Below are 7,752 nucleotides of genomic sequence, written 5' to 3'. Positions count from 1 at the left end.
ATGTTGATAAATAATAAATTGGAAAACAGATAAAAATGCATCTGTAGAAGCAACACCAACAGTATAAAAACTAAATTCTTTCATAATCTTACAGCTCGTATATAATGACTGTTGATACATGTAATTCTGGACAGTGGCTAGTAACTTGATCTTATTTCATTAGTCTCTTATAAACGCGCAATAAAGTTTGTTTTCATAAGATTTTGTAATTGTTTGCGTATCCAGATCAAACGTGTCGCTGTTTAACATTCATCAGATTAAGTAAGAAGATTATTTTTATGAATTGAGCTTTTTTGTATATCCCTACATGCAGTTTTTCCTATCAGGAGTCAGTTGGATATTTTAACATTAGAATATTTATTTCCATACAGCATTTCATTAACAAATTGGCAGCTCTACATTAATATATTATGTTGAGCAGAGGATAATTCTCGGCATGCTACTCTACATCGCTCAAGGAAATTGGAGGGTAACTTATGTATATCAATGTTATTTAGAAGAGACAAATAGGACGAAAATGTGGATGGATCGACAAATCAGGAGACTTCCAATGACTGACCAGATTTTATGCTGCGAATATAATTAAGAGTTAACCTACAGCACCTAAATTGTGCTCTAAACTGTGTCCTTGAAGTTTGTTAGAAAGCATCAAGAGGGCGGCTTCAGAGCCAGATCTCAAATGCAAACTTTCCCTTCATTTCATATTATCGCATTAGCCTACCAGTGACCAAGTCGTTGAATACTGGTCAGGATTCAAATCCCGCTGAATGGAATGGGAATATTTTTATCCCAATGCTAGGCTAAAACATGCCATTTAATTGTTCCATTCAGTAAGCGGCTATCGTCCAGGACCCTGATATAACTGTCTCATGTACCTAAGGTTTCTTCTTCATACTACCACATTGAGCGTCAGATGTGGTGCAGACGTCTTACAAAAAGGAAACAATGCATATTGTGATAAGGTTACATAAAAGAAGAAGAGACTGAAGATTTATATGGACAAGGATGTCTCGTGAGCATAAGCTGAAAATTATTATTTTTTTAACTTACAAATACGTTTTCAATAGTTATTAAAATAGTCTTTATTAAAATAATTAAATCGTTGGCAATGTTAAAAACGCAAGCTCGAGAGCCACGAATTGCTCTCGCACGTAAAATGTATAGAATTTGATTTTTTGAAGATAGGTTTTTCTCTGCAGAATTGTATGTAGCCATTTTTTTTTGCGTTCAATAAAATTTTTATGCTGTGTTTTGTTTTGAACCTGATGTCATAACCCAGGTTTTGCATAGCGGTTTCGGCCACTACACCACAATATGCATGGATAAGCGAGAAAATACCGCTTTTGTATTGGCGGTAACTATTAGAATGGCTAAACATCTTCGTCGTCCGTAAAAAGTGCATTCAAGTGAAACTTCCGCAGGGCGGTCGTAACGTGCCTCAAGCGTTCTTCTACACTCATGTCCATAAATTAAGGATAACGCAAAATCCGGCAAAGGAAGAGTTAGAAGCAAAACAAATTTGACTTATTTGTAAAGCTTATTTATTAAACAAAAGGTAAAGAGCAAAAAAAAAAAAGATGCTATATGTTTGATATTATTAAAAAAATTAGCGATTTTTTCTCCCTGGAGCAAATTACAAAAAAAAAAAAAAAAAAAAAAAAAAAAAACTTATTTACAAAAAACCAATATTACATGGTTGGTATCATTGTTAATACATTGTATGTCTCCCAGACGATGCAATACACTCCATACAACGCCTAGGCATGCTGAGTATCAAATTATCGATCTGATCTTGGGCGATATTACGCTACTCAAAAATGAATGCTCTCCGAAGTTCCAGTAGACATGTAGGAGGAGGTTGACGGGCTGCAACTTGTCGGCCAAGCATATCCCACACGTGCTCTACTGGATTCAAGTCCGGTGAGAATGCTGGCCAGTCCATACGGGTGATATCCTCCGATTGAAGGCATTCGCTTACGATGTTTGCACGGTGAGAACGGGCGTTGTCATCCATAAACACAAATTGTGCGCCCATGGCGTTCCGAAACAAACGTACATGTTGTTCCAGAATGACGTCCCGATAGATTTGGCGTGTCAATGTTCCAATTTGAACATGCAGGTCAGTTCTGGAACCCAGAATATTTCCACCCCAGACGAGCACTCCTGCACCACTGTAACGGTGTCGTTGAACGAAGTTTTCTTGGTGGTAACGGGTACCTGGAGCTCTCCATATGAAAGTCCGGCGAGAATCAGACTGCAAGCTAAACCTGAACTCGTCGGAAAACATCACACAAGCCCACTGTTGCGGTGTCCACAATGCATGCTCTCTACTCCAGGCTAACTGCAAGCGACAGTGAGTTGCAGTAAGTGGAACGCATCTGACATGTCTACGAGCATATAGACCAATATGCCCTAAGCGTCTGTATACGGTCTGCCTTGAAATTGTCGTACCAGTGGCTGAAGAGAGCTGACGAGACAGGTCTGAGGCTGTGCTCCGCCTGTTTCTTTTGGCGGTAACTGCCAAATATCGGTCCTTATTCGGCGTTGTAACTCTGGGGTGACCTGTGCTGTAACGTCTACTCACATTACCATCATCTTGGAAAAGCCTGGAGATGATATTCTGGACAATTCGAAGTTCGTCTGATACTTCCAGTTGGGTACGCCCAAATTCCAGACCGCCGATAATTCTACCACGTAAAAAATCATCCAAATGCGTCCTTTGTGTCATAACTATTCGGTTATTGCACTGAAATGCTTATAAAGCGCCTGCGAACAATTTTACTTCTTTGTCTATATTCCTTATATATCACTCTCTTACACTCTCGTCATTGTGACGTACCATCGGTGTCATCTGGTTACTTCCTGAAATTTGCATATAATTCTTGAAGATGTGTGTAGTGATTTTACATGTGATATATTTATTTTAGAGTTCGATTTCCGCGTGACTCCGAATTATCCTTAATTTATGGACATGAGTGTATATTATACCTCCTAGAGGGTAGGCATTCTATTTCTAATTGAATTTGCCCCGGGATTTATGAATTTTCGCGCCATTTTACATAAGATGGAAGACAGTGAGAGATGGCTTCAACGTCTACTCAGCAGAAGAAGAGAAAAAATGAGGTTGTGAATTGGAAAGACAACAAGGATATACGTTTGATGAAAATAGTCCATAATAACTCGATGATTCATGTTGGAACACGGAAAAAGAACTGTAAAAAAAACAATAATTGTAAAAGATTACACCAACAAAATGGAAGGAGTGGACCGGCCTGGATCAGATGTTATCAAATTATCCTGCTGTTAGAAATAAGCAGAGATATTATTTTTCATTATGCTTTAAGCGGCCAAGCGGTAACATCTCTGAACACTAGTAGTTCGGTCCGAGGTTCGAATCCCGCAAACGGGTTGGCTGCATGGGCGTTTTCGTGGTTTACCCCATGTCTAACGTGTATACGAGCCTGTTTTCCGTAAAAAGTCCTCCACGAAGGCATCCCTCCCTCAAGGTAGATAGCCCTCGAGTGCTTTGCCGTAATCTAATAAACCACCATTATGCTTTATTTCCTTATAATTTTACTTAATATTCATTGACATTCACTACGAAAGTTATGTATGTTATGTATGGGAAGTTATGATGTACAGAGAAAACAACATTATACGCTAAGAAAAACAGACGGCCGCTGGAGGGAAATTTTCGCGGACAGGAGAGGATGGCGAAAGAATTAAACAGAAAGTGGTCACTGCCATGAAAAGGTTTACAGAAGAAAACATTATTTGATATTATCGGTGATCGGTAATTCGCATCAGAGTAATGCAGTTATCTGCTTTTAATGGTAGATGCTTTCGTAAAGATCATTCTGCAAGAACTCATATTTGGAACTAGATCATTTATAATTGGTGATCAGTAATTCATCAGAGTAACGCAGTTATCTGCTTTTAATGCCAGATGCTTTCATGGGATCATTGTGCAAGAACTAACTCATATTCATGTTGCATATGGGGAAATCAAGATATGTCTTGATTTGACGAAGGGTGAAGGCAAGTTAGTAGAGCTGTATGACGATGTCGCAGGAGACAAACTTTTAAAAATACTATTGTCCACCAAATAGTTTGTAGGCCCTGATGTGTTAGTGCATCAGATAGTATGCGTTTAAATACGATAGCAACATTTTTATTCTTCGGTATCGCAGTATGTTGATTTGATAAGGAATCGATAATTTGACGTCTAATGAAAAACATTGTTGACACTATCTATCACTGTTAAGGTATTAGAGCACATGTTACTCGTATTAATGTGAACCTTTTGTAGGTTTGTCATTGCTTGAACTGTCTTTATATTTTTAATCACTTAATTTCTCAAAGGGGAGCAATAACTGAACATCAAAGGCTACTAAAGGTTAGTATTCAAAGGGTAACTAATGAGCACCACGGAGTTTCTATCTATTAATAAAATGTTTTGCTTGCCCATATGGCGACAATAAGCAGTTATTGACACCTCATTGACAGCGCGTTGCTGTAGGCTACCAGCGGGCCGAACAAATGAAGTCTGTGAACACTGGTAATTCGGTGCGGGGTTCGAATCACAGCGAACGGTCTGAATGCATGGGCGTTCGTGGTTTTTCCTACATATAATGCGTATACGAGCCAGTATCTCTTAATAAGTCTTCCATGAAGACATCCCTCAGGCAGTTAGTCCTCGTGTGCTTTCCCGTAATCAAATAAACAGAAACCAAACAAACGGCATGTTGCACAGTATAGTGAAGTATACACATAACAAACAAAACCAACAAACTTAAAGAGCAGATGATTTTTGACTTTCATTTATTGAATTTTTATTTTAATAGTTTTCATATCCGCAGATACTCCTTACTTTCTTGGAGCTTCTTTGTCCTTTCTCTTTCTTGGCTATGTATTTTCCCAAATGATGAATAGACCTGTAACAGTTTTTTGAAAACGTTATGGCAGACATATTGAGCAACGCTAAAGTAACTTAAGCTGGTATGGAGTTTTCTAATTTCAGTAAGAAATAAGAGAACTTACAAACAATTAAACATATAATTATATTCACTAAAATTCTTTAAGTTTTATTGCTCAAAACAACCAGCTTTAATATAACTCTTAAATTACTGTTTATTGTATTTTCATTATTTCCAGTAAGAAATTTATTTTCTTTATTTAATTCGAAGTATTTTAAATTAAAATGAAAGAATAAAAATGTTAGTCCATTGCATATATTTCACAAATAGGAAATACACTTAATTATGTATTTATTTTGAATGTTGAAGACGCGTACAATTTTCCTGTTTCCGAATCGTTAATATATTCTAAATTAACGCACGATTCATAGACGTATCAAAGCATTCCTTTGGCAAATGACTATTTCAAACCGATTCTTTGAACTAATTTACTGGAAGTACTCGTTGACTAAGTAATTATCCTACTCCATCAAAATTAAACTTTTGTCACAATTCCTGTTTATATTCGAATCATATCAGCCGAAACAAAAATGCATTTTATTAAAAGTAAATACATTAACCTCATATCCTGAAAACTGTTGGCATGAGCGAATAATTCGTACGTGGGCACACGAAATCTTGTCTCCAAACCTTGGCAACCATAGAGCATGGCGACCATAGTAGAACCTTTATGGTGATTGAATCGTGGAAACGGTTGCAAGGCCATGGCCCCAAATCGGCCCATTTAAGCCTACGGCTCTCGGATCGTGGCAGGATAATAATTGGCGGGGCGGTTTGAAACGAAACGAGATGACCCAAACTAGCCTTTAGAAAAGGGTTGCTAGAAAATGCAGGATAGCAGAAAGCGGCGCGAAGTGAAATTTAAATAATTATTTATCTGTCCTCTAGGATTCATTGTGGAGCAGGAAACCGAAAGGGTCAGTTTCGTACTAAGAAAACTCTTTCGAAATTTCGGAAGTATATGCACGTAAAATTCGAAAAGTTTCTTTCCACTTTCAAACTTCGGATCAATCCAAATTTGAAGGTAAAATAGCATTTTAAATTTCTCCGATATGCTCTTTCAGGTAATAGTTCATAGTGCATTTTAAATGACTTCAGTCAATTAACCTTTCCGTAAGGGGGAATAGAATTTTAAATATTATCAAAGATGTACGAAAGGAAGCTACGCTGCGAGTTTTGAATCAAAAATTCAGTTTTATTCAGTACCTTTTTATATTCTAATATTAATAAATTTAAATATAATAAATTTTATTTCCTTTTAATTTAGCCAAGGTCTCAGGAAAGGATTGTACTCACCTAGAGTAGATTTCTAAATTTCAAGTATTATGTTTACAAAGATTTTTTGCTTCCTAAATCAAAGTAAATATTGTTCTGCAATGTATATTTTTATATTAGAATAGTTCATCTTTGTAGAAGACATGAACAACTATTATAAATAAAAAAAACTCAATTTATCAAAAGAGATAACTATATTCCTTATCCATTTACGATAATTAAAAAGAACAATGAATAAGGAGAATTATAACCATTCTTCTCTACTGTCTGTACTACTTTTTTTTTTTTCAATTTTCAATTTGAAAAAAAAAAACTACTGCTAATATGGGCATGCCGAAGCCCAAATTTTTAATTTGTTTTATTATCGATTTCATGTTTTGTAAAACTTTAACGAATTTTTCATTAACAAACTCAAGGATTTCAAAGCGAGCAATGGCAACGTTGTACAGAAAAAACATGTTTATCTCCAGTGCGCGAGACACTGTATCGGAAATTCTAAAGATATGCTCAATTTAAAACTATTGTGCGATATTGCTCTTGAACTGAATTTTATGGTTTAAGTGCGAGGAACGTGATACTTAATAAATAAAGGTAACAGACAAAAAGTTACACAAACGTCCCTTTGGACGTAATTTAAAATCTGAAAACTTTTAGATTTTCTTTTTTTATACTTTTTGAAGTGTGTGTGTGTGTGTATTTAATTATGGCAAAGCTCACTAGGGCTATCTGCCTAAGGGGAGGGATGCCTTCGTGGAGGACTTTCTAAGGGAAACTGGCTCGTATACACGTTACACATGGGGAAAACCACGAAAACACCCATGCAGCCAGCCCGTTCGCGGGATTCGAACCTCGGACCGAACTACCAGTGTTCAGCGACTTTACCGCTCGGCCGCTGGTGGGCTTTATACTTTTTGTATTTTTAATTAATTTTTAAAAAGTCTCCTTCTTACAATAGTAATTTAGAAGTGCAATAATACATAAGGGAATACATATTAATGTTATTGTAAATTTAAGTAGTTATCCACAAACACTTTCTGCAAATTTATAAACAATATAATATATTTACGTTCTTCCATTGCATGTTATTTGCAATTGAGTCCAAAATCAATAATATATCTTTGCTTATTAAATCGAAGAAAAAGAGAGTGGCAATTAAGTTTTTCTTTTTCCCCTTTACCAGTGGCCGAGCGGTAAGACCGCTGTGATAGTTCAATTTGAGTTTGAACACAGCCATAGGAACTGATCTAATATAACCTAGCTTAGTGGACTAGATCCTCTGAGGAGTTGATTAACTAAATCAAGAGAAGATCTGGAAGAGGCCTGCCATAGGAAGATTGTTTACATAGAAAATTTAAGAGAAATTAACTCGCATTCATTACATATGGGTTTGGTTTGATTTAAACGATTATGGCAAAGCACGCAAGAGCTATTTACCTATAAGCAGGAATGCTTTCGTAAAGGACTTTGTAAGGGAAGCTGGCTCGTATGCACGTTACGTATG

The sequence above is a fragment of the Stegodyphus dumicola genome, chromosome 3 (assembly GCF_044657685.1).
Source record: "Stegodyphus dumicola isolate Sdum_Otavi_A_Nest chromosome 3, ASM4465768v1".
In the NCBI taxonomy this organism is placed as follows: domain Eukaryota; kingdom Metazoa; phylum Arthropoda; class Arachnida; order Araneae; family Eresidae; genus Stegodyphus; species Stegodyphus dumicola.
The sequence above is the reverse complement of the archived record's forward strand: the minus strand, read 5'-3'. Positions refer to the sequence as shown.